We start from the raw sequence: 27645 nt of genomic DNA on the forward strand, positions 1-27645 counted from the left end.
AAGTGGCCTTAGCGGGCCCTTATGCAGATTTTTCCCATGTGCTAAGGCAATGTTAATCGCAGCAGTAAAATGGCAAATTTTCTATTTCTTGCATTAATGAACATGCACTAATATCATCATTTCATTCAAAAAAAATACTTAGGATTTCATCGATCTTTTATCTGTAATGCTTACTGGGCTTCAGTGGTGACACTCGGAGCTCAATAACTCTCATAGCTTCATGCACCCACATTGTCATTAGCCCTTAAATAGACCATCTCTTTGCTTACATTTTCAATCTTCAATCACTTTAATTGCATTAACGCTTTAGTATTCAATATTTAAAAATCACTTATCGTAAAGGTGTTTTAGTCCATCGGCCAGGGGAACATATCCAACATGTTTCAACACCAAACGGCTTTCTCGTGGATATCCCCCTATGATAAAATGGAAAAGTTATTTTCTATCAAAACAAACATCTAAGTCCATTTTGGGCCTAGGGTGCTAGTCACCCAAAGTCCATTCTTGAAAAATACGTCCGGGGGGGGCGCTGTTGAGCCCGACAAAGATGGTCGTCTGAACAGCAGGCTCCAGCAACCTTCACCATCTTTTTACTCTCTGGCTGCACTGCACTGGTGTTAGACCCCTCCATCCAGCTCCATCCACACTATAAACGATGGCTACAGCTACTAAGGGCAAAAGGCACAAGCCCGACCCTCCCTCTCCCGCAAAGGACTCTAAATTGGTGACACAGGATGGCCCTGAGGCTCCCTCCATGTCTGATTTGTGGAATGCAATCAAAACAGTCCAGGATCTGATGACTGAGACCAAGGATGCCATCTCTGAGCTTAAAGATGACTTATCTTCAATCCAAACTGAACTGACCACCTTCAAAGTGAAAATAGCTGATCTGGAAATAAAATCAGCAACCACAGATGCCAATGTTAAGGCATTACAGGGCCACGTGAAACGCACGCTGGCCCTGGAAAAAGAAATGGAGGACGCCAGTAATCGTTCCCGCCGGAATAACCTGCGTCTTTTGGGGGTCCCGGAGGGGCAGGAAGGCAATAATATGGTGGCGTTCTTGGAGTCCTTCATCCCCAAAATACTAGATCTGCACTTTAAGCATGATTTTGAAATTGAACGTGCTCACCGCTCTCCATCCTCCAGGTTCCCGCGTGATCGCCGGCCACGACCCATAGTGCTTCGGATCCTCCGCTACCCGCAGGTCCTAGAAATTCAACAAAAAGCCCGATCACTAGCGCCTGTGACCCACGAGGGAAATAAGATCCTTTTCCTCCCAGATCTGCACAAGAACACTGTTAAAGCACGACAACAACTGCTTGCATTCAGACCACAACTAAAAAAGATGGGAGCCCGCTACGGTCTTTTCTACCCGGCAAGAATGAGGGTAACTTACCTAAATCAAACAAAAGACTTCACTGACCCGGAGCTTCTGGCTACTTACATCGAAGAGACTTCACCAACCCCGATTGACTCTGTGTGAGCCTGTTTCCCTCTGTGCCTGATGCTCATCTGCCATGCTGCCTCTGAAACTGACTCTTTCTACATGTTATTCTAACTCTACAATTGTTATTTCCATGATTATTTCTCTCTCTTTTACTATATATCGCTTGAATGACTCCTTCTCTAATTTATTTTTCATTTTTACTACCATTTTACCTTTCCACTGCATCGCAGGACCTCTAGGCATGTTCGTTACTCTCTTCTTTTTACAGACATGTGACTCTGCACTGCAAGACCATGCACCTCAGCCATTTTGTGTTTTTTTTTGTTTTTTTTTTAAATATTATATTATGTTACTGGACTATTATGCTCACTCTACCTGCTAAAACCCTTTGAACCTCTTACTCTTTTTCTTCTCGTTGGTGCGGATGTTAATTGGTAAGCATAATGAAAGTACAGTGGCTTTAAATTTACACTTTTAAATGTCCAGAAACTTAGATGATGAATGTTTACTACATATGTTTGGTCTTCTGCAATTTTTTCACACATGACTCAATTACTGTGCCACGGATTTTAATCTTTTATTTATTTTATGAATTTCCTTACTTGTATTATCCTATGACATCATAGGCTTTGCTATCTGATGTCATTTATACTAGATCTGAGTGCTAATGTCCTTAGTGGGACACACTGACTGCCTGAGTAGTTCATCTTTCTGTATTATTATGCCTCTCTTTCCATTTATTTATCCTCCTGAACTCTATAATCATTATATATTGTTTTTAGTTTTTCATTAATGTTACTTCCACAGCAGGCATTCATGGCTGACTGACATTGAATGTGCCTCTTTATTCTGATGATTCACTTGTTTTAGTGGTTGCTGTGGATTGCCATTGTTGGCATAGTTCATTCATTATAAACACAGCACTTAAACTTTTTGACCTGTTGTTTACTTTAGTTAATTGTGCATACAGCTAGAGCTACCTTTTGCAATACACTGATCAAATGGTTGCTGAGTTTATTTTGTTCACTCGGCTATCTGTCCCCTCCTCGGCCACCCAAAGTTTTTTGCTTGCTGTTTTATTACAGTGGGCTCTTTCTCCTTTCAGGTACATCTCTTACTCCTCTACTATAATCCTTTTGTTGATTTTTCATTTTTGTTATAAGATGCATACAGCTTCTGCCTTTTTTGCCATAATTTTATTTACAGCTTATAAGTCCCACACCAAATTTTGTCTGGCTTATTTAGGTATCTCAACCATGCTAAATATCATATATCCATGCTTTCAATGTCATTATCAATAACATCTTTAAATATCAAAGGTCTAAATAATGTGATTAAAAAGCGGAAATTATTGTCTTATATTGATGATCTTAAATCAGATATTATTCTGCTTCAGGAAACTCATCTCAATGAATCTAGCTCAAGTAAATTTCTTAAACAAGGCTTTTGTGCGCCATTGTTTTCCCCTGCTCTGAATGGAAAAAATGGTGTAATTACCCTAATTAAACATCATCCATCCATCTCTATTTTATCTAGCTCTCATGATACTTATGGTAGATGGGTTAGTGCCAAACTTTCTATATCCAATCGCACATTACGCATTTTAAATATATATGCACCAAATTTAGATTCTCCTGAATTTTTTCATAATTTGGCCAATCATATCTTACAGGATCCTGACACCCCTATTATTATTGGAGGTGATTTTAATCTTATTTTAGATCCTTCCAAGGACAGGAAATCACATGCCTCCTACAAGAAACCAAAATCATGGTATGCATTGCATGATATTATATCCCAGCTTCACTTAACAGATCCCTGGAGATTGCAGCATACCACCCTTGATCAATTTACGTTCTTTTCAGCACCACACTCGACATACTCCAGGATTGATTACTTTCTTGCCTCTTCTTCTATCTTACCTCACATCACCACCTCTGATATTCACTCTATCACAATTTCTGATCATGCAGCTATTTCCCTGACTTGCTCTTACTTTTCTCTTACACCTCGCAGTAGGCAATGGCGGTTCAACTCTTCACTCCTTGCTGAAAACCAATTCTCTGAAAGTATTACTGCGGCCATCCAAGAATTTTTTCATTTTAACATCCCCACTCAGTCCAATTGGATCAACACCTGGGATGCCTTCAAAGCTTTCATACGTGGGACAATAATTAAATTTACTGCTAGACTCCACTCCTCTAGAAAACAAACCCTACGAGACCTTGAATCTCGCATACGTGAAGCAGAAGCTACCCATATTTCAGACATTACTGATATTACAGCCCTGACTACTCTTCGTAACCTTAGAATCCAATACAACTCTTTATTGAGTTCATCTGCTGCCAATTCAGTCTTCGTCCAAGCGGCTTCGTACTACGCAGAAAATAACAAACCTGGACATCTGCTTGCGAATTATTTGAAAAAATCCCAGGATAAAACTACCATATCATCCATTAAAGACCCCGCAGGAATACTTACTACAGATCCTTCAATCATCTCATCCGCCTTCCATAATTTCTATCAAGATCTTTATTCTTCAGAAATCACCTCCTCTGAAGCTAATCTCAATTCCTTCTTATCTTTCCCGCACCCCACTCTTTCTCCTACAGATTCTCTCTCACTTTCTTCTCCCTTCACTTCCCAGGAAATCACGGATGCCATTAACTCCATGGCTCCGAACAAATCTCCAGGCCCGGATGGCCTTACAATAGAATTTTACAAAGCCTTTCTACCAATTTTACTTCCACATTTGCTTCCTTTCTTTCACTTCTTGTGCAATCAAGGTCATTCCACAGGCTCCTTTACAGAAGCTAATCTCATTGTCTTTCCTAAACCGGGTAAGGACCCTCAAGAGGTCAAAAATTACCGTCCCATCTCATTAATCAATGTAGACGCAAAAATTTTCGCTAAGATCCTTGCTTCTCGGCTTCAAACCGTACTTCTTCTGCTCATTTCCTCAGACCAATCTGGTTTTCTAAATAATCGTTACTCTTCTAATAATACCCGACTCTTGTCTCACATTATCCACCACTCATCTTCTCACGCAGATAGACTGGTAATCATGGCTCTTGATGCCGAAAAAGCCTTTGATCGTCTAGAATGGCCCTTCCTATTTCATATTCTACGTTGGTATGGTTTTCCTGATCCCTTCTTATCTATGATTAAAGTTCTCTACTCTCATCCCACGACACGAATTATGATAAATGGACTTCTTTCCCAACCCTTCTCTCCATCCCGTGGCACGAGACAGGGTTGCCCCCTATCTCCCTTACTCTTCAATCTTGCTCTTGAACCACTTTTATCTGCTATACGGAATGATTCTCGAATTGCTGGCTTTCATTACAATGATTTTTCAGTTAAACTCTCGGCATATGCCGACGATGTTCTTCTTTATGTTCATCCAGAATCTATTATCTTTATCCTTGAACAAATTAATCGCTATTCGGCGATTTCTGGATACAAATTAAACATCAATAAATCTGAACTTTTACCTTTAAACTGTATAGATATTCAATCTGATTCTTCCCAATATGGTTTCATATGGTCCCCTTCTAAGATCAAATATCTTGGATTGTATTTTGGGCCCTCTCTCGACTCCACCTCACGACTTAACTCTGACTATATCTTCTCTATTATTCGCTCCTGCACTTCCAGATGGTCCCCCCTTAATCTCTCCTGGTGGGGTAGACTATCTACAATACGTATGATGATCACTCCGAAAATCAATTACATCCTTAGTATGCTTCCCTTTCTCTTCCCTCACTCAATTTATTCTCGTATTGAACACTTACTCACTTCCTTTTTATGGCAAGGCAAACAGCCTCGGATTGCACTCCGTAAACTGAAATGTTCTAAGGAGCAGGGAGGAGTCAATTTTCCTAGCTTTCGCGAATATCACCATGCATTTTTGATGTCTCAGGGCTCCTTATGGCTGAATGTTGAGTCTATGCATGTAAATCCTACGTGGTTACCTTTGGAACTCTCTTTAGTTGATTCTTATATATTGCATCATGCTCCTGCCATTCCTCTTCCTCAATTGGCAAAACAAAACCCGATTATATTAAGTACTTGGCAGGCGATCAATTATATTGACTCCCTTTCAAATATGAAATTGGCTGATTCAGTATCTGCACCTATCTGGCATAACCCCAAACTCAAGATAGGCAACGCGGTGATGGTTTGGAAAACTTGGCAACAGCGAGGAATTTGGCATATTTCCCATCTTTTGACTAATGACAAATGGATTACTTTTTCAGATATCATGGCCAAATATAACATCCCTCCCTCTCAATATTTCAATTGGATTCAACTCCACCATTGCCTTTCTGCGAGGTATCCTTCTCCAACTTCTCTTCATACCACTTCAGACCTACACTCTATGGCTCTTTCCTTCTCTGCATCCCATGGACAATCATCTAATTGGTATAAATATATACATTCAAAATGTTTCCCTGCAATTTCGGCTTCCCTGACTAAGTGGGATTTGGTGTTGCAATCTCCGTTAACTGATCGTATGTGGACGGAACTGTGGATTAGGATCTTTAAATCGCTCCACTCAGCCTCCCATAGACAAACTGCGATTTTTCTGTATCATCGAGCCTTCTGGACTCCGTCCAAAACAGCTAAAATTAAGAGATCCACGGATAGCTCCTGTTGGACCTGTAAATCCTCCGAAGGCTCCCTACGACATATGTTATTTGATTGTCCCCATTTACAGATTTTTTGGTCCTCTATCTGGAATATGATTACCAAACTTTTTATTATTAATGACCCCTTCACATTGGATGTCTTACTTCTGGGATCCTCGGCACTGTCCTCACCTTTATCTTTGTATCATGATCGTCTTTTGACCCTTTTGTTATTCATAGCTCTTCAATTAATTTTACAAAATTGGAAAGACTTCTCTAACCTCAGCCTCACTCATTGGTGGAATTCAGTATGCCTACATGCTAAATACGAGAAACATATGGCAGAACGCTCTAAGTCACTATCCACTTATGATAATACATGGTCTATACTAATAGACCATTCTACTCAAGACCTTTGAAATAATGCTTATGAGATCATTTATTGATATAACATCACTCATCAATTTGTTTTAATCTTTCACACTTTTCATTGGTGTTCCTTATCTGATATATCTCAGGAATCAATATGACCCTCTCTCCATTTATAATGCCAGATTCTATTAAGCTTTTGTATTCTCTATGGCTTTACATACTAGACTACATTATGATACTATACATAATTCATGGTCCTGCCATCCTATTTATGTATTTATCTTGCAATGTACTATGACCAGAAGACTGTGTTAGTTTTCTCATTATTATTTGTTGCTTCTATCCTTGAGTATCGATAATATTTCTTATTGTGATATGATGTACTGAAGGGAGCTGTCACTTGGTTTTTCTTGTTAGGCTTCCTCGGAAGCCTTTGTTGTATATTTTCTATTTTATAACTATGAAATCAATAAAAATATTTTGAACAGAAAAATACGTCCAAATTTTTTTTTCCGAAAATTGTCTACTTCTATGTCCAGCTGTTTGATTGTCCAGACCGCTAATACATCTATATATCTTTATACTACATTATCGTCCAAAAAATCATCCAAGTCTCATATGCCTAGAACAAGATCTTTTGGATGTGGGAGGGGCCAGCATTGTGATGGACTGGCCACCCAGACATGGCAACAGAGTAGTGGGGCACCTTACAGGGCACTGCTGTGAACTTCACAAAAAGAGTGCAACATAAACATCTCACCACAACTCCCTTGCAGGTCATGGTGAGCCCCCAAAATCACCCCCAAAACCTACCATATCCACCTGTCTACAACCCCAACAGCCCTTATAGCTGCAAGTGCCACCTAGGCAGTGCTGCTGAATATCACCTCTGACCAAATAAAAAAAATGGGGGGCCTACCTGACCTACTGAGAGATTGAGGGTGGGGCCTTTTGGAATGGTTTGTGGTCAGAGGGGAGGGAGAGGGGGGATGTGTCGTGGGAGGGGAACTTAAATTTTGTTCAATAAACTTAGGTTGGTCACAGTCCGATATTCAGCCAGGGTCTGCATAACTGCCGCCCAGAATTATCTCCTGATATTCAATGCCAGCGCCTGGACAAGGCCTAGCAATGAATATCAGGGGATAGTTTAGCTAGTGATGATCAGCATTTAAAAAAAAAAATGCTGACCCCTGCCAGCTGAATATCCGGGGTGGGGGGGGATGTTTGTTTGTCTCTTAATGTATCACATTTCAGTGGGTACAAGCAAAGAGGTCACAATACTACCTCTTTCAGTGGATACAAGCAAAGAGGTCACAATACCAAAAACAAATTTTAAAGGAACTTCAGTATAATAAATGATCAAAGATGAGGAAAGAGCAAACGAAAAAGTTTTAAAAAAGTAAAAAGTACTTTTGTTAATCCAGTCAGTCTGGTGCCTTTGCTCAGCCCAAAACAGCTTGGATGAAAAGGTGGGGTTTTAAAGCAGCTTTAAAACAAAGGAATGGTAACTGATAATGAAATTGGCAGGAAGTTCCACAAAGCGGGAAGTATTACATAGGTATTCTTTAGAGTGGAATCAAAATGAATGTGAAAAACTAATGGTAAGGCTAGGCAATGTTCATACACTAATCAAAGAATTCAAGATGGAATATAGAGTGTGGTTAGCCTCTATGAAGGATTTTGTGAGACAGAGTAAGAAATTTATGGAAAACCCTGAAGGGAATAGGCTGCATAGATAAAGGAAGAAATGAGGAATAATATGGTCAAAACTACCTGTGTGAGTTATTAATTGAATGGAAGTACAGTTCCCCCTCCGAATCCACGGTTTCAGTACCCATGGATTCGGTTTTAAAAAAACAAAATTCTGCATTGGATCTTCCCCAGACCTTACCTGGTGGTCTAGCGGCGACTTGGGGCAGGATCGATCGTCCTACGCTCCTGCCCCATGCAGAGCTGTCATCAAAATGGCTGCCGTGAGTTCCCATTGTAGTCTCGAAACTACAATGGCCAGGATTTTCAAAAACCCGCGTTAAAAAGCGACGGTCTGCTACCGCAGCCTTTTTGATACTGAATCTAAACGCCCAAGACATTCTTAAAAATCGCACATGCAAATAAGATCGGCGGACAGCAGCGAAGATTTCCTACATTTGCATACGCCCATCGCTGATGGGCACATGCACAGAAAAATGCCATTAAAAAACAACCCCAAAACACACTCTCCTGCTGCACTACTGGACGAATGGAAGGGAAAGGAGGGTAGAAGCAATGTCAACTTTTTCCAATCATGCATAAAACATGCCTTTCTCTCAAAAAAACTACTATAATTCAGGTAAATCTTGTCATTTGTTTTTAATGTAAAATTTAATCAAGATGCACAGGCAGAAACACACAAGACAAGGGTATTATACACACGCTCAAGAAGAAACGTTGGCTTTTAACAAGCGTGCATGAAACATGCCTATCTCTCCCAAAAACTCAAAAGAAGTGTGATTTTACAACCCTCCACTAAAAAACTATAGACAGTTTTTTTTTTCATTAGCCAAAGTCAAAACACAAGTGCTGGCACTGTAACGGCACCCCCGGACCAGTTGCTGCTTTTTGTCGCCATAAGCTGACGCCACTCTTCGAAAATGCCTTGGCGATTTGTAAGAATCCACCGGAGGGCTCATTTCAATGTTAACGAGTGCATTTGCATGCCGTTGTCAGAAACTGCTAGAAACCTCGCTAAAGACAGAGATAATCCATTTTGATAATCTACTGCTAAAATGCGTGCAGGCTAAACCACCAGAAAACAGTTTAGCGACGGCGTTAAAGTTTTGAAAATCTTGCCCTGTGTGAAGGTTAAGCTGCTTTGCTGATTGGTCCTGAAGCTCCAAAAAGTCTACAGAAATTACATTTTTGATTACTGTCTTTGACAATGATATCACCTCTGCATATCTTCTCAATCTCTTCTTTGTCTCTGTCTTTTTCCGCCCTCCATGTGCACCTCATCAATCCTTTTCCCTTCCTTCATCTCACGACCTGATGAGAGCTAGTCAGCATGGCTTCAGGAAGGGGAAGTCATGTTTGACAAACTTACTTCAATTTTTTGAGGAGGTGAACAAACAAATCGATAACGGTGAACCAGTGGATATAATATACTTGGACTTCCAGAAAGCGTTCGACAAGGTTCCACACGCAAGGCTTCTGAAGAAACTACAAAGCCATGGAATAGAAGGAGATATACTAAGATGGATAGGCAAATGGCTGGAAAATAGATTGCAGAGGGTGGGCATAAATGGGAAGTTCTCGGACTGGGAAAAGGTGACGAGCGGTGTACCCCAGGGTTCGGTCCTTGGGCCCATCCTGTTCAATATCTTCATAAACGACCTGGAAGAAGAAACAACAAGTAATTTAATCAAGTTTGCAGACGACACAAAACTATGTAGGGTAGTTGGGTCACAAAAGGACAGAGAAGAACTCCAGAGAGATTTGAACCAGCTAGAGAAATGGGCAGAAAAATGGCAGATGAAGTTCAACATAGACAAATGCAAAGTGATGCACCTGGGTAAGAATAACAAGGAACATGAATATAAAATGTTAGGTGTAACATTGGGCAAGAGCGAACAAGAAAGGGACCTGGGGGTACTGATAGACAGGACCCTGAAGCCATCAGCACAATGCGCAGCGGCAGCAAAGAAAGCAAACAGGATGTTGGGCATGATAAAGAAGGGGATCACGAGTAGATCGGAGGACATCATAATGCCGCTTTACAGAGCAATGGTCAGACCACACTTGGAATACTGTGTCCAACACTGGTCTCCCTACCTAAAGAAGGATATAACCCTGCTGGAGAGGGTGCAAAGATGAGCCACGAAGCTAGTTACAGGTATCAAGACCTTGAGCTACAAAGAACGCCTCGGAAAACTGGGATTGTTCACCCTCGAGAAGAGAAGACTGCGAGGGGACATGATAGAGACTTTTAAAATATTAAAAGGATTCGACAAAATAGAGCAAGAAACATCGTTATTCACATTGTCCAATGTGACTCGGACAAGAGGTCATGGATTGAAGCTGAGGGGCACCAGGCCCAGGACAAATATCAGGAAATTCTGCTTCGCACAACGAGTGGTGGACGCTTGGAACGCACTCCCGGAGGAGGTCGTGATGGAGACCACCATTCCGGGATTCAAGGGCAAGTTGGATGCACACCTTCTCGCAAATCACATTGAGGGATACGAGTAAACAAGGTTTCTCAACAGGGAACACCTGGCTTGGCCTCCGCGGGTGCGGGTCGCCGGACTGGATGGACCTAGGGTCTGATCCGGCGAAGCCATTTCTTATGTTCTTCCTTTTCCTGTCTCTCAGAAAGATGTTGGGTTTGGAGGGAGGAGGAAGAGGTAAAAATGTCTCCATCTCTCTCCTCTGCAATCTTTCTTCCAAAGTGAGATCTTTAAGCCTGTCCCCATTTCCTATGCAATCAAACATCCCTCTGGTTTTTGCTGTCACCTTTTCTATCTGTTGCCCACCTTAAGATCATCAGGTACAATCACCTCCAAGTTCTGCTCCTCTTTTATGCACAGAAATACTTCACCCCTTAAACTGTACCACTTCCTCTGGTTTTTGTAGCCCAAATGCTTGACCCTGTATTTTTATGTGCCTCTGCTAGAATTTACATACACGAAGGGCACATAACTGTAGGTGCCTTATAAAACTGCCTTTCACATGTATAAAGAAGCCCTCAGTCAGTCACCCAGCAAAACTAATATTTAAGACGCACTTTTTTCCCTATCCAAAAGTGGGTGGAAATCTTGGTACGTCTTATGTAGCGAAGATACAAAATTTGTACCCCCCGTACTGTTGTAAAACACCCTCCTACCGCCACCCCTTTTCTAAACACCCCCCCTAGCACTGCCACCGCACCTGTTCAAAACAAACACCCGCCCACCCGTTTCCGGTACCTTTTTTAAACAGCCTGGTGGTCCAGCGGTATCCCTCTCTTGCTAGACGGCTCTGGTACTAAGGTCAGGCGCGCGGATGTCAGGAGCAAGTTTTACACACTCCCGCTAGGGCCCGCCGCTGCTTTCTGAATGACTGGAGTCAGTTCTCGCGGGACTCGTGGGAACTGACACCAGCCATTCAGAAAATGGCACGGGGCCAGGAAGGAACACGGAAAGCTCGCACCTGACCTCCGCGCTGCTGACCTGTGTGCCACCAAGTAAGAGAGCCGTCTAGAGAGGGAAGGAGAGATTTAAAAGGTCCAGGGGTTAGGGTTTTGTTTTGGCTAAGTCTTGGGATTTATCTGCTTTTTTGTTTTAGATTAGGGGGGTTGGTATTTTTGACTGTTGGGGGGGGGGGGTTATCCATTGATATCCAGGGTCCTAAGAACACTGACACCTGGAATGTTGTGTTCTACCTTTTGCTGTTTCACAGGCTGGATGGTGGGGGGGGGGAGAGGTGGGGGAAGGGGAATTAGGGTATTTTTCTTTATGTAACAAAGGAAAAAAAATTGATGATCTCATCTTTGTGATACCTTCTTTGAATTGTTCTATTTGATGTTTGTAGTATGGTTTTGGAAAGGTGGTATGATGTATACTACTGCTGTTGGATTGTTTATTCATCAATATAAATTGTTTTAAACTAAAAGGTACGGGGGTATGATTTAAAAGGTACTGGGGGTGTAAAAAAATTATTACTTGGCTGGGACAGATCCCTCCTGTCCCGGCCTACCACTAGACCACCAGAGGCGGGGCAGGGTATAGGGCAGGGCGGTGGGACAGGGTACAGAGCCTTGCAGGGAGAGGGGCTGGCTGCATAGCCTGGTAGGGAGGGAGGGAAGGGGGCTTGGTTCAGAGCCTGGCAGGGAGAATTTAGTTCAGAATGGTTTTTTTCTTGTTTTCCTCCTCTAAATCTAGGGTGCACCTTATGGTCAGGTGCATCTTATGGAGTGAAAAATACGGTATTTATTTTTAACATTTTTAAACCACTTATAACCTAAGTGGTTTACATTAGAGAATGACACGGGGACAAATTTGTCCCCGTCCTCACAGGAACTCAATTTCCCCAGCTGTCCTGCGAGTTTTATCATTGTCCCTGCTCCATTCCTGTAAGCTCTACCTTAACCACACAAGCCTTGAACACTTATGATTTTAAAGTGTTTGAGGCTTATGCAAATGGGGACAGAGCTTGCAGGAATGGGGCAGAGACAGGAAAATAACTTGCGGGGACGGGATGGGAAAATAAGTTCCCGTGGGGACGGGGAAAAATTTGTCCCCATGTCCTTCTCTAGTTTACATTCAGGTACTCAAGCATTTTTCCCTATTAGTCCTGGTGAGGCAATGAGTAATTAAGGAACAGCATGGGATTTAAGCCCACAACCTCAGGATGCTGAGGCTGTAGCTTTAACCACTGTGCCACACGCAGTCTAATGGATGAGAAGTCTAGTGGTTAGAGCACTGGGCTTGATGTCTACGGGTGTCTGGCTCAAATCCTGCTACTGCTACTTCTCGTGATCTTTGGCAAGTTACTTTGGCCCTCTTTTACTAAGCTGCGGTAGAGGTTTCTACCACGGCTTGGAGCACTACATGCCTCTTATGCTTGTGGTTCACTGGTTGAGCTGATGTCTCTGTACCCAGAGGTTGCGAGATCAAATCCTGGTGCTGCTCCTTGTAACCCTGGGCAAGTTACTTACCCCTCCAGTGCCCACTGCTTTGTAATGCCAAAGTGACAAAAAGACAGGATACAAGTCCCCCATATCCTTTGAACTTACCCTTGCCTCAGTTCTCACCTACCTTCTTTTGGATTTCACCTCCTCACTACCCAAAGCTACATCTCCCTGCTCTCTTTCTTCTCCTATAGTCCAGCATTCCCCACCTGTAGTCCAGAAGCTTCCTATTCAGTCTCCTCATGGTCTATCATTCTCTCTCTATTCTGTTTCCCTTCCATCCAACATCTTTCTGCTCTCTCTCTCTTTCCCATACTCCAGCATCTCCCTCCTGTAGTCTAGAACAGTGTTCTTCAACCTTTTTACACCCGTGGACCGGCAGAAATAAAAGAATTATTCTATGGACCAGCAAACTACTAAGACTGAAATTTTTTTTTATAAAACCATTTCCACCCCGACTCCGCGAGCTCTGTCCCTGCAAACCATCTGATCCATCCGCACAAGCCTCAGTTATGATTTTATATTGAACGTATTTTTATTAAAGTATAAATAGAAACAATATTCTGTACAATTGTCATTTTATAAATACAAATATACAGATCGAGGACCAACAAACCCCTGTCTCCCCTCCCCTTCACATATATCCCCTCTACTATCAAGAAAACTGAACAAGCCAAATTATTACAGAATGCTATACAGAAATATCATGCTAACAGTATATTGAAGTCACACATGACAGGAATAGTGTTAGGGGAGTGCTTCCTGATCAGAGAGAGCCCTAAGCCAGCTGGAAGCTAAAGAAGCACTGCCTGGGCTTTGCAGTCCCCATTTATGTCTCTAGCAGGATATATATTTCAGTTGGATCGCATTGATTGCTTTAACACAGACGCTTTGGACCCCTGAAGAAGGCGTGTTCTCCAAAACACAGACCGTGTCGGGTCCCAGGGTTTGTAAGACAAAGGGGATAATAGTTACCGTATTTTATATTTGGTTTAATAAACACAGCCTTCATCTTGTACATACTGTCTGCAGTTTTCTCTTTTGTTTTTTTCCAATTTCTTTAGTCATCATATAGTGAGCCGCCAAAATTCAAATTCATTACCAACAGACTTCCCTGTTCTCAATCAGGTCAGCCCAACAAACTTTCCCGCCAAAAATTCAAACTTCTTGACCCATAGACTGCCCTGTTCTCAATCAGGTCTGTGAACCCACTATATATAAAGACACACTGCAGACCTCACATAATATCCTGAAGAAAGCCACAGCATGATAGCTGAAATGTCGGTTCTTTCTACATAGATGCGGCGAGACCCGGAAACTTGCTAGAATTCTTTTGTTCCATTTACAATGGTGACAAGGAAAAGGCAGGGGAAAGAAGAAACAGTTGAAATGCAATAGGAAGACCAGCAATTAAAACAAAAAGGCAGTATGGGGTCTTGTTTATTTATTTAAGGTATTTCTAAACACCCTATCCAATTGTTCTAGGCAGTAAACAAGTTACACATACTTAATTTCATATAAACAAGACAATATACAAAAACAAATAAAACAACAATAAAAATATATAGTCATCATATAGTGAGCCACCAAGTATTGTTACTTTGAGAAAGCTTGAGAGACAAAGAAAGCCTTCAAATATTCCTTAAATTGAAGTATTGATGTCACCATGTGTAATTCAATTGGTAATCCATTCCATATTTGTGTACCCTCAATTCAAATCATAAAAGTACAATTCACTTCCAATTTCACTTATTTAAATGATGGAATATCCAATAATAATTTCTCAGATGACCACAGGCTATGAATAGGATGATAAAAACCTCGGCACTGACGCCAAGGCAAGTGGGGCTTCATTACCCAAAGCTTTAAAAATCAACATAAGTACTTAGAATCTAATATGCCAATAAACTGGCAACCAGTGCAACTCCTTCAATGCAAATGAAATATGCTCAGATTTTGATAAGCCTAGCAACTCTCTAGCTGCATAATTTTGAATGATCTGTATTTTTCAAGAGACCTAAAGTGAATTACAATAATCCAATACTGATAAAATCAGCACCTGGAGCACTGCATGAAAATTCTGTGCAGATCACAATAGCTATCTGCACCTGCATGCGCTGAAGACATAGAGGGGCATTTTCAATGGAACGTCTAAATCTGAGTTTGGACCGTTTGAGAAAGACGTCCAGAAAACCAGTAGAGAAAATGGTGTTTTTTTTCAAAACTGCAAGATGTATATCTTTTTTTTTTAGAATATTTTATGTAGATGTTTTTATCCTTAGTACATCTATTTTTTATGGTCATTCTCAAATATAAAGACGTCCACCTGAAAAATGCACAAAAGCAAGCTTTTCAGATGTTCAAGCAGCCAACATTCTTAGCAAACTGTTCACAGACAGTTGATCACGGCAGAGGAACACTCGAAGAGGGACTGAATGTCACATAAAAAGTCCAAGGTGCACCTGTCACTATAACAATACAATATATAATACAATTTTTATTTGTATACCGCCAATACCTCCATGAAGTTCACAGCGGTTTACATAAGTAATTTTGGTAATACAAATTAAAAACTAGTGTTACAATATTTAGGAATTATTAGTAACAAATTCATGAAATAGATAGGTCTTTTTTTAAAACATTTAAAATTAGATTGCTGGTTAATACTAGTTGGTAATGCTTTCCACAGTTTTGCTGCTTGATATGCCCATGTAGAGTTAACCCGCTTACATTGTATGGTGAGCCATCCAAAACGTACTGTACCCACCTGTACACCACAACAATAGCCCATATGCTTGCAGGTGGCATCTTTATGTAGGTATATTAGGTTTTGGATGGCTCACCATACAATATAAGCAAGTTATGGTGACATCTGACCTTTCTTCCTCCCCTCTTAAAGTCAATCAATTTGTACCTTTGCTTAATCTTTGTAAACCGCATAGAACTTAACAGTATTGCGGTATATAAGCTGTTATTATTATTATTATTATCTGACCTGGGACTTTTCATGTGAAATTCACTGCAGTAACCCTTAGCGTGCTCCTCTACTCTACTGTGAAGATATAAATGAGCCATGTGAATCTGTAAGCCAGGTTGGGAAGAACTGGTTTTCTTTTTACATATTTGGGTGGAGGGAGGGGGGTCGGTGACCACTGGGAGAGTAAGGGGGGGGGGGGTTATGCCTTTATTCACCCAGTGGTCATCTGGTCAGTTTGGGCACCTTTTTGACCCTTGTTTTCAAAACATGTCTAGCTTCAAACGTTTAAATGGTGCCCCAGACATTTTGTTAAAAGTTTGATTATCTCTGCAGAACGTCCAAGTGCTAAGTCCACACCTCCTTAGTCACACTAGAGAGAAAGTGAGCAGAAAGACTAACAGCGGAACCTGGAGCGGCCCACTTCCCCAAAGCAAGTACTTCCTCCCCTACCCCTCATACCACTAACCAAACCCAAGGAGACGCTGAAACCTGTATGGTGAAACCTGGCCGCAATCCTGTTTATTGAAAATAACATATTCAAAATAACATATTCAAATAACATATTAACATATCTTAAATAAACATCTTACAAACAGCATTAAATAACATATTATCGAATTTTACCAACACAATGGTATCACCATTGTGCCCCTGATCCTGAGCTACCATCACAGATGTCAAAGGCCCCCGACCCCGCCGTCTAAGCAAGGGTCCGAGGGGTGGCATGTCCCCACATGCCCCATTGTCCCGGGACATCCGATCCACCAGGCACGGCTCCCAGCCGGCCCACCGCTCATCCCTTGATGAGCCTAGCAGCCAGTAGCTCGGAATACCGCCACAGGCCTGTAACTCGTTACAGGCCCCCCCCCCCCCCCGAATGAACAGAGCTGCTGCTAAGGGTCCAACACACGCTCGCAACAGGATGCAAAGTCGTCGAGCAAAAGATCCCACCCAATGTCCGAAAGATGCACCCGATCCCTATAAAACAACCCCGAACAAGACATGTCCACCCAGTCGTGCCTAATCTGTACCCCTCCCCGGGCTTCCACCCAATGGCCGATCTGGAGATTCACTTTAGTGAGCCCCCTGGTCCACCTGCGGGACCCCAAACGTTTCGGTCGTGGTATAATGTCAGACCAAACCAGTCGGGCACCAGGAAACCACCCCTGAATCACCCCCAGATCGCCGATGATTGTATCAATTAAATATTTGCCACTAAGTGAATCCACATTGTTATCCCAAGGTGAAATAACAGAAGGCCCGGGCACCGAGAACGATGCCGAAGATCCTCCAGAAGGGGAAGCAGCTGATGCCAACGCATGCCCCTCTGTCCCCACCAAGAGACGTGTACTCTGCGATGACGAAGGCACAAGTGCTGTCCGCACGGACGGACCACTGCACGCTCCCCAGCCAAATGGACAAAGGAGTGTCCAATGATCCAGACCGACAGGACATGCCGCACAGCATCTGCAAAGCAAAACTCAGCAGTCAAGTCAACGTCGCCAAAACCAAAAGGTTAGTAAGGGGCAGTCATGCAGTGACCCAGCTGACCCTCTCCCACCCATGCCATGCCCACGCACTGCCCGAAACTCACCTCCGTGTCACCTCACTCCCGTCTCCTACCAAGGAGCTCCCCAATAAACCCAACCCACCGGACCGGAAACCCCACCCAGCCTGACCCTATGGACGAATGTAACTACGATAAGCCTCCGATGACTATCGTCCCAGCCATTGAATAACCACAGAAGACACTCCCGCCGCAAATGCACTGGTAGCGGCCCCAATGCGAAAGGAATGCGTGCCGTAACGCGCCAGCTCCTCTCCGCACTGCCCCAGGGCCAAACGCAATACAGCCAGAAATTGGTATCGAGAAAGACGAGCACCATCCTGTGTACCAACAACGCCAAGGCCGAGCAAGGATGAACTGCCATGAAGGCTTCCAGAGATCGGACGTGGCACGACGCACAGCCCTCCACCTGGTGCAGGACCAATATGCGCCCCCTGCCCAGCTGGTCCGTCTTAGACCGAGCGATGAATAAATGCACCGCTCACCCCTCCATGTGCACCTGACTGCGGAGGAGACCTCGCAGGCCCTGAACATCCGACGGGTGTACGAGAAACTCCCCTACCCGCAGAGCCTCGTAGAAGGCCAAGGAGAAAGCTGCGCGGAATAAACATGCTTCAAAACCAGATCGCGTCACCACTGGCAACACCACGATGAGACGCGATAGCAATGCATGGGTGATCGGCAGCCGAGAATCCGACAGCCGCGGAGCCACCCGACCCCAGGCAACCATCAACCGGTGAGGCAAAAAGCCGGACGACGGGCAAGGCCAACCGAAAGCCTTACAAAAGAAAGCAAAGCCCGCCAAGTGACCTGCTGCCGCACTTCGGGAATAACCTGCAAGCTGAGAGTCCGCTACGAAGTCCGCCAGCAGGACCTCCGATACAGGTCCAGGAACCCAACCCCGTGTAAGCGGAAAGGCGAACACCGTTGCGAAACCTTGACTGTAACGGTTCCAAGTAGCCAGAGCTACGGATTGCTGCAACAACCACCAGATCTGTTCACCACCAGGCTCCACAAATGCTCGGGCATCGGCGATCCATCTATCTTCGCTGCCGGCGCCAGCTGACAAAACTGCAAGAATTGAAAGCGAGAAAGAGCATAAGCAAGCCTGTTCTGCATCCCTGGGACGTGGCGCGCCCAAATGAACAAGTTGAGACGTAATTAGCGTAAGACGAGTTCCCGCATCACCACGTTCATCTGCAAACATTTTGAGGCCTGCCGATTAACTACCTCTACCACCCCCATGTTGTCACACCAAAAAACGACACGCCGATTCTGCAACCTATCCGGCCACAACTCACATGCCACCAGCAGAGGGAAAAGCTCCAGCAGGGTCACGTTACGAGTAACACCCGCTTGCCGCCAACTCTCCGACCACGCCACAGCGCACCAATCCCCCTGACAATAGAGCCCGAAACCTGCACCTCCAGCAGCATCCGATTGCAGCTCCAGATCCAAATTAGAGACATCAGGTTGCTGTATCGGGAGCGATCCGTTAAAGTGCGCAAGGAACAGGGCCCACATGTGCAAATCTGCCCGTATCCCCGCCGTAATAAGGACAAAATGTCTGCAGTCATGGATACCTGATGTCGCTGCAGCCAGTCAACATGAAAAGGCACGGCCCATAGGCAGGACCCGACAGGCAAAATTAAAGGATCCCAGCAAAGACTGAACTACCCGCAGAGTAGGTTTACGGGTGACCCGTACCAGCGAGATCAAATCCAACAACTGCCGCACCTTCCCCTGCGGAAGCAGAGTTACCATCGCAACAGAGTCAATCTCTATCCCTAAGAAGGTGAGACAAGTAGTAGGCCCTTCGGATTTGTCAGCCGCCAACGGCTCCCCAAATTCAGCAGCCATGCCTTCGAAATTGGATTTTAACCGCCCACAATCACCGGAGCCCGCCGCCCCAACAAAAAGAAAATCTTCCAGGTAGTGAACCACAGAATCCCTCCCTGCTCGCCGAACCATAAAAAGGAGCTGAATAACTCAAAGAACGCGCAGGATATGGAACAACCTATCGGCAAACAGCGATCGAAATAGAAAGAACCCTCGAACCGAAATCCCAGCAACGGATACGAGGACGGATGTACCGGTAACAACCGGAAGGCCGATTCGATGTCCACTTTGGCCAACAAAGCCCCACCGCCTGCTCGCCAAACGAGACGTAATGCACCGTCAAAGGAAGCGTAGCGTACAGAACAGAGATCCCGCGGAATGCCGTCATTCACTGATCGCCCCACGGGCCGGGGCAAGTTGTGAATCAGGCAAAATTTGCCGGGCTCCTTCTTCGGAATAATCGCCAGCAGAGACAACACCATTACCGGGAAAGGGCGCTCCTGAAAGGGCCCAGCAATTCACGTCTTCACAAGTTCCTCCCGCAAATTCCGAAGTACCTCCACCCGCAACTGAGAAACCGAGGAGGCATTGGAAGCCTGCACAGTAGCCAATGGAAGCACACACGGGATGACAAAACCCTCGCTAAAACCCCCCGTCAAAACTGCAGCAGCCTGCGCAACCCCATATTGGTCCAGCCAAGGCTGCACAGCAGCCACCCTGACCGGGGTGGGCAACCCCTGCGCCCCAACCTCACTTAGCAGGGGCGGTAGGTACCCCGACTCCTTTTATGGGGCACTTGATAGCCGAATGTCACTGACCGCACAAGGAACAGGCGTGACGAAAGCGACAGTCGGGAAATGAACAGGCCGATTTGTTAAACTGCCAGCAGAGACCGGGGCCATCCCTGGCACCCCAGTGGGATGAAAAGAACATGCTCCCCCAGGGGCTGGAGCTCCTGGCTTACCTGAAGCACCCAGCCCCGACCCCCCAGGTTTCGCCATATGGGTGAGCTACAAATTAATGTCCTGCGTACCCCAGGACATGTGTCGGTTCTCCTCCATTTTGTCGCGGAACGCTTCGTCGTAGTTGAGCCACACCCAACCACCAAAACGCTGACACACATCGAGGATGGAGTCTGCATAGGCCAGCAGGAGGCCATAATTCTGGGGGACGATCCCGTCCCCAGGCACTAGCCAGCCGCAAAAATGCTCGCGTCCAGTTTAAAACATTGCAGGATACTGCACCTGCTTTCAGTTTCCCCCTCCTTCTTATTCTTCTTCTTCCGCTCGTGTACCCTGCCCTCCAGTAGCTTGAAAATGTCCACGCACTACGCTTCCTGATCTTGTGCTGGAGAGACCGCGGAACCTTCTCCCATAGCTCCGAGAGCACCACAAGGGCAGGAGCCCCCCGGTCATCACCCTCCTGCACTGGCCTCTCACCCCCTCCCGCCGAGGTGACCCCGAAGAGGAAGACGACGAAGAAGATGTTAAAGAAGACGAAGAAGAACACCTACCCCGATGGCCCTTTCAACCCTTCCCCTTCCTTTTCCCCCTCTTCCCCATGCCACTAGTCCCAGCCCCTAGGACCATGTTACCCGTAATTTGGTCACCTCCAGGTCTGTGTCCAACTCCGTCCACTCTCAAAGTGGTGCCGTCCGCAGCAACCACCACAGCTGGACGCTGGAGAGCCGCCCGCACAGGTTCTTCGACTACGATCCGTGGAGCTTCGTCCAGTCCACCACGAGACCCAGCAGCAGCAGACGTCCCCGCCACAAGCTCACATCCAACGGCGTGACCCTGTGGGAAAAAATCCGGACAGGGGCCAGCAACCTGCACAGCATGAGGGTACATTAGCCCTGCGGGACCAACCCCCGCCCCCAGGCCTCCAACTCCCACAACCCCCCTGGTCCCCCTCCCCCAGGAGAGCCTAGACCCCAAGCCTGTGGTGGAACAGCTCCATAAAACGGAGGCGGAAATGTCGACCAGGGTACAGGTCCTCAAGAAGACCCCACAGCCCAGCTGCCCAAGGCGACGCCCAGCCAGCAGAACCTGCCGACGGGCCATGACCCGTTCCTAAGGTTGAGGAGCGTGCACCAACCACCTCCTCTCCTCCCACTGCCTCACCACCCCCATCCTGGGAAAAACCACACGCTGCCTGCCTGACTACATCAATCTGCATGCAGGACACCTCCCCCTCTGGAAGCACAGCCGGAGAAACTCCAACAGCAGACCTATCCTCTCCAACAGGGTCCCTTCTGCCCCTCCTCCGACCTCCCCCGCCGCCCCTGGACCCCCAGCATCCTACCCCTGCAGGCCAATCCCGAACCACCCGCGTGAAGTGGCACCTCCCACACGACCTCCAAAGCGATCGCAGTTCGGGCAGCCGACCGCGAACGCTTCTGAGGTAGTGCTCTCCCCACCCATACCGTCCCACTCACCGGCGCCTGCACGTCCTCATCGAACGAATTGCCAGCAAGAAGGGACAGCTCCGCGGGTTCCTCTGTCGCGCTGGTGGACGCATGCTCCATGCTCCTTCCGACCGTCAGCTCCAATGGGCGCTCTGGCTCACAGCGGAACACCGGCACTTCTTGCACGAACTCCACGTAAGGGAAACGAAGCCACCGCGAACCCCGCGCTGGAGACCAAAGCCACCTCGGAGGACCGGAAACCGTTGGAGGTCCTCCGAGAGCCCTCCCTTTTATCCTCCCACCCACCATTCCCTCCGGCCGCGACCTATCCAATCAGAGGTCAATCCCCCGGCGGGAAAGACCTCCCCCGCTGCCTAACTCTCTACCCTTACTAACTAAGACCCCCCCCCTTCGCCTAGCCGACGGGCGACCCCGCGTGCCTCCCAGCTCCGCGTTAATATCGCCCGTTGAGACTAGCTCTCAGGCTTTGTAATCTAGAAAGTTTGTTTTGAGAATGATCACTTGGACATTTTGATTAGTAAGACATCCAAGTGCTGGCTTATGTTGTTTTTGGACGTATATCTTTTTGTTGTTTTTTATTTTTTTAAATGAGCGCCACACTGTGTACTTACCCACTCCAACACAGACTTCCCATTATAGAGTGGGTGATCACATGGTATGCTTTCAATAGAGTGGTCAGAAAAGTGGCATGCCTTCAATGTACAAAGGTGCTGTTGACCTTCTTGTTGAGCTTTGCTGCCACTACCAAATGTAATTGGCTTGCTGGCTGAGGGGGGTGGGGGCTGATCTTCTTCCCTTACCCCCATAGCTATGCCCTGGCTCACCAGCAGGTCTGGCTGAGGCTGCAGCCCTGATGCCAACCACAGGTGGCATGGGCCCCCTCCTTCCTCCGTCCAACCAGCCACGAGATTGAAACCTGTGTTTGATCCATGGAGTTCTGGGTCTGCGGAGGTGTACCAATTTCAGACATCATCTGACTGAACCTCATAGATTCTGTAGACACAGAACCCCAAGATTCAAGCACAGGTTCCAATTGCCTGGCTTGGTGGCTGCAGGAGAGAGGGGCCCATTGGACCTGTGGCTAGCATCTACTGTCTGGTTCAGTTAAGATGGCAAGCCATATTTTGGGGATGCAGTGGTGTAGCGAGGGTGAGGTGCCTGGGGTGGTGGCACCCCTCCCCCGCCCTCACGCTCCTTCCCCACTCCCCTCCTGCCGCACGCGTACCGCTTCCTTTCCCCTTGTTCCTCTGTAACATTCCTGGCATGAGTAGCAACCTCCAAGCTGCTGCCGTGCCAGCACTGGCTCTTCCTCTAACGTCACTTCCTAGGCACAGGTCCAGGAAGTGACATCAGAGGAAGAGCCGGCGCTGGCACAACAGCATCTTGGAGGTTGCTGCTCGTGCCAGGAACGTTTCAGAGGGGAAGAGAAGTGCCGTACATGTGCAGCAGTGGGTGGGAGGGGGGGAAGGTGAGGAAGGAGCAGGAGGGAAGAGAGGAGGAGGACGGGTGCCCGCATCTTTACCAAGATTATGCCTAGGGTGGACCATCCCCCCTGCCTCCCCCTCTGTGAGGATGCTACCTCATGCCACCCTCTAGCAACACCTATACAACTGTCCTCCTTCTCCAGTCCTTCCCTCAAGTCCCTGGCTCTAAGGTCAAGTTTTCCCAATATTAGCAGACTGTTTATGGCACTGAGGTGAAAGGGCTGCGGCTGCCTGCCAGAGAGCAAAGGTACTAAACAAACACTGTATTCTGAAATAGATACATGGATACTAAGGCCATTGCAGGAGGTAAAACTGTTAACGTCCTCAAGTTCAAAAACTGAGGTAAACCACAAATCTAGATTGTAGCAGGTGGCCTGCTGGGGAAGCCGGTGGCTAAGGCATTTTGGCGCCTTTTTTTTTTTTTGCATTAATTAGACTATTACAAGAGAGGAAATGAAAGCCTCCATTCACTAACACCATTATTGCTTAAAGGCAAGTGGAAGGGGCAGAAGACATGGAGGAGCCAAGCCTAGGCAAATAGGATCTTCCTCCTGGAGCAGAAAAGAATGAAGAATCTTTAGGAAAATTTAAGCTAGCGAGGAGAGGTTTTTCCTTTTTTTTTTTTTTTTTTGAACAGTTAGCTTCACTTAGTAGCTTTGCCTGCCCTTGTCTCTTTCTGGGTACAGTGTTAGAGAAAATGGAAGTGGCCTTTTGTCTAGCAGGGGGCAGACAGAGCTGTTTTGTGGTGGAGAGAGCTTTAACGCTTTGTGCACACACAGAAAAGCCCAGCCCAAGGCCTTTGACAATCGCCATTGTTCTGCAGCCCAGGCTGGTTCAATTTAAAACACCAAGTTCATGACATTTCAAAGGAAAATGATACACTGGGCATACTGATGGGTAAAATCGAAATCGCCAGAGAAAGTATGAAAAACGTGATCATCCTGAAGTTTCAGATTATTTTTTTCCACATCTGCCTCTCTTATGAAAAACCTGTAGAAAATGCCACCCCCCCCCCCATCCAAATCAATACTTGGGAGGGCGAAAAATAAATGTTTTTTTTTTTTTTTTTGCAAGGGCTTCATGCTAGAAAAGAAGCAAGATGCAATATACACCACCACTGTGCTTCATTGTCCCTAAAATCTGCAAGACATCTAGTCCAGAGAGATAAGGCAGGAATAGAAACTGCTGGTTTATTTGAACAGGCAGAGAAGGGTCTGCTAGGAATGCCATGAGCTAGTGTGAAGGGCATTCAATTTGTGCTCATAGACCTGCAAAAATAAATAATCCTGGAAGGAAAGGAAAGAAAAAAAAAAAAAAAAAAATCAGGAAATCGAGTGTGTTTGTGTTTCTTCTCCGAAGTTTCCCTTGAGTGGTTTGGTTTTGTTCCGGTCTAGCTTGCATAACTCCTAAAGACCTCCAGCCTGAACGCTCACTGCTAGCCTAACAGATCTATGACTACAGGAAAGGCACAAGGCATCTGTCCTGTAAAGGTTTCACCAGGCATGTGGAATGTGCTAGTGTAATACATGGAGAAAATAGACGTAGGTCAAAATATCAGCAAGGTAAGTAGGATGAAGGATTCTTTTAAACTGCGTCACCCCTGTAGAATTAGTTTTACGCTTGTCTGAATTTAGCTTAGGCCTTTCCAGTAGTAGCTGGAGGTTAACTTTCAAATAACAGTAGAGATTTTCCTGTTCCTGGGGGTCTCGCAATCTAAGTTTGTACCAGAAGCAAAGGGGAGGTTAAAGTGACTTACCCAAGGTCACAAGGGAGGGCAGTGGGATCAATCCTGGTAACGCTGGCTCCCAGCCTTCTGCTCTAGACTTCTGTTATTTTAAGACTCAGTTTTACTTACACGCTCAAAACGTGCATAATGCAGATAAGATCTGGGATGCAATTCCTAGCACTCAGAAACTTTTCGCCAACAACGTGCACGCAGACTCTTATCTTTCAGGCCTAGCTAGGTCTGGATTTAGTTACCGTAGGTCTTGCTTAACTCCTTGGTGCCCCCTCGCGTTTTACTGGCGCCCTACACAGGGACATGGACCCGTTTGCAAGCCGTGCAAGTTTCCATTACACAACCCCTCCCCCCCCCCCCCCCCCCCCATCGCAATCGGACATCAAAAAAATCTGTTTCATGACTCCAGGAAAAAAAAAAAAAAGAAATACGTAAACAGCAAGCCCTGAAAACTACAAAATGGGACGCCTAGTTCCAAATTGCCAGGGGTTTATGTACAAATACATTTAGTCTGACTAAAATTGTGATCTTATGTTATTGCACTAGGTACCATCCCCAGGGCAATACATAATGCATGTCGAAGTAATTATTTGAACTGTACTCAGTTAATTATGTAGCATCGTCAAAACATAACAGGCTGCACATTGAATGGCACCGAGGAATGGCATGACAGCCAAGTTTACATGTTTGAGGAAACAAAGCAGGAAAGCTTCAGGAAACCAGTTTAAATAGCCAGAAAGGTCAAAGATAGGTTATAGATGGTCGCACTGATGATAGAGGATAGCTAACAACTATGCCTATTGAGGGAGGGGTGGGGGGAGATAATTTTCTGTCATCAAATCCTCCAAGTTATTGTGCTTTAATCTTAATATGTATGTGTATCAATTATTGTGCACAACTGTATTTATGAAAATTAAATAAAGAAAAAAAAAAGAAAAAAATGTCAGCGTTGCAAAAAGAAATAGACAATTGCAAGATGACCCCCCCCCCCCTATTCTGTTCAATTTAGAGAAAAGCAAATCTTTACAAAGTATTTTTTCGCTCTCTGTTGAAATGAATTGCCAATATATCAGGGACGAATGAAAAGTTCTCAGCCCAATCAAGGATGATGCGGAGCCATGAAACTTACAAACTAATCCACACTTTTCTTGACACGTTTCGTTTCATATGATTGAGACGAAGAGAGTGCGGAATAACTTGTAAATTTCATGACACCACATCATTCTCGTCTCGGTTGGGCTGAGGACTTTTCAACGGTCCCCTCGTATGTTGCCGTCTTTCTTAAAATATTATTCTGGGTTTTTTTCTCTAATAAGATTTTTGGGATAAAAACAATTAAAATAATTAGTCAAATTTGTAAGACAAAGGATGTCAGGGAGCCAATTCAATTGGGGAATAGAGAGAGCAAGAGACAAAGAGGGATGAAATATTTAATGAAAAAATTGGAAAGCTTAGCGAAGCCTTTTCTGCATTGTTTTCAGTAACCTATATTTTACCCTGTGTGTATAAATAAAGTAGTATGAATTAATCACATTTGCTTACTTTTGTGGATTTGGTTAAATATGCGCAGTTATAATCTGTAATGATAGAATAAGCCCAAATGTCTTAATGTAGGACTAGGAAAATTGGTTTCGGTTTCATTTATTAAGTCCAGCCTAAATCAGGCCAGGGCCTTATTTGCTTCTGAACCAAGCCTTGCAGTTTTTATAGTAACATAGTAGATGACGGCAGATAAAGACCCAAATAGTCCATCCCAGTCTGCCCAACCTAATTCAATTTAAATTTTTTTAAATTTTTTTCTTCTTCGCTATTTCTGGGCAAGAATCCAAAGCTCTACTGCTCTCTCCGGTTGGAAACTCTTGCTTTGATTACTTCTACCAGGCCCTTTCTGAAGAGCTCGAAACTCCCCCGATTGGCTCAAGGAGAAAGTGACCTTAGCCAGGTAGCCCCACGCAAAAAAAAAAAAAAAAAAAAAAATCATCCGAAGTTTCCTCTTCTCGACACATTACCTGAAAAGTCTATCACAGCGATTTATGTGAATGAGGGAGCCGAAAAGGTTTAGGAAGAGCAAGTACCTTCCTACCCTCCCCCCCTCGACCTTCAGCCCTTCCTTCCTTTCTAAAACCAGTTTCTGTCCTACAGGGCAGCAGCACCTCGTTCCCTCGCCTGGCTGGCGGCGGCAGCTCTCGGTTATCTTGCTGCAGGTTCAATACTGTTTGTGACATTTTAATTTTCTCGGCTATCTGGCTGTATCACTACGAGTTTGCACATTCCTGAAGTGAGGGCAGAAGGTGAAATGTACGAGCTGTCAGCCGCCTCTGCTGCTCGGCCTGATTGACGTATGTCTTTATCGCAGCCAGCTGCTAGCAAGCCTCTGCTAGCCGACCTATTTATTTCCGTGCTGCATACCTGACGACTTTACGCGACAGAGAAATAACAAACGCACCGATGCTTAGCTTCCGTATTCTGACGCACTGCATATATTTAATATATATGTATACACACAATTTATGTTC

The 27645-nt window shown here is 45.2% G+C and overlaps 1 long non-coding RNA gene across 1 annotated transcript; it reads right to left on the bottom strand.

Annotated features, from left to right (window-relative positions):
- Positions 1 to 263: 263 nt before the first annotated feature.
- LOC117354323 lies at positions 264 to 25357 on the bottom strand. Its single transcript, XR_004538181.1, has 3 exons — positions 25148 to 25357; positions 1133 to 1210; positions 264 to 416 (listed from the first exon to the last, which is right to left on the bottom strand). It is a non-coding gene; the product is annotated as an uncharacterized LOC117354323 (long non-coding RNA).
- Positions 25358 to 27645: the final 2288 nt, after the last annotated feature.

The sequence above is a fragment of the Geotrypetes seraphini genome, chromosome 2 (assembly GCF_902459505.1).
Source record: "Geotrypetes seraphini chromosome 2, aGeoSer1.1, whole genome shotgun sequence".
In the NCBI taxonomy this organism is placed as follows: domain Eukaryota; kingdom Metazoa; phylum Chordata; class Amphibia; order Gymnophiona; family Dermophiidae; genus Geotrypetes; species Geotrypetes seraphini.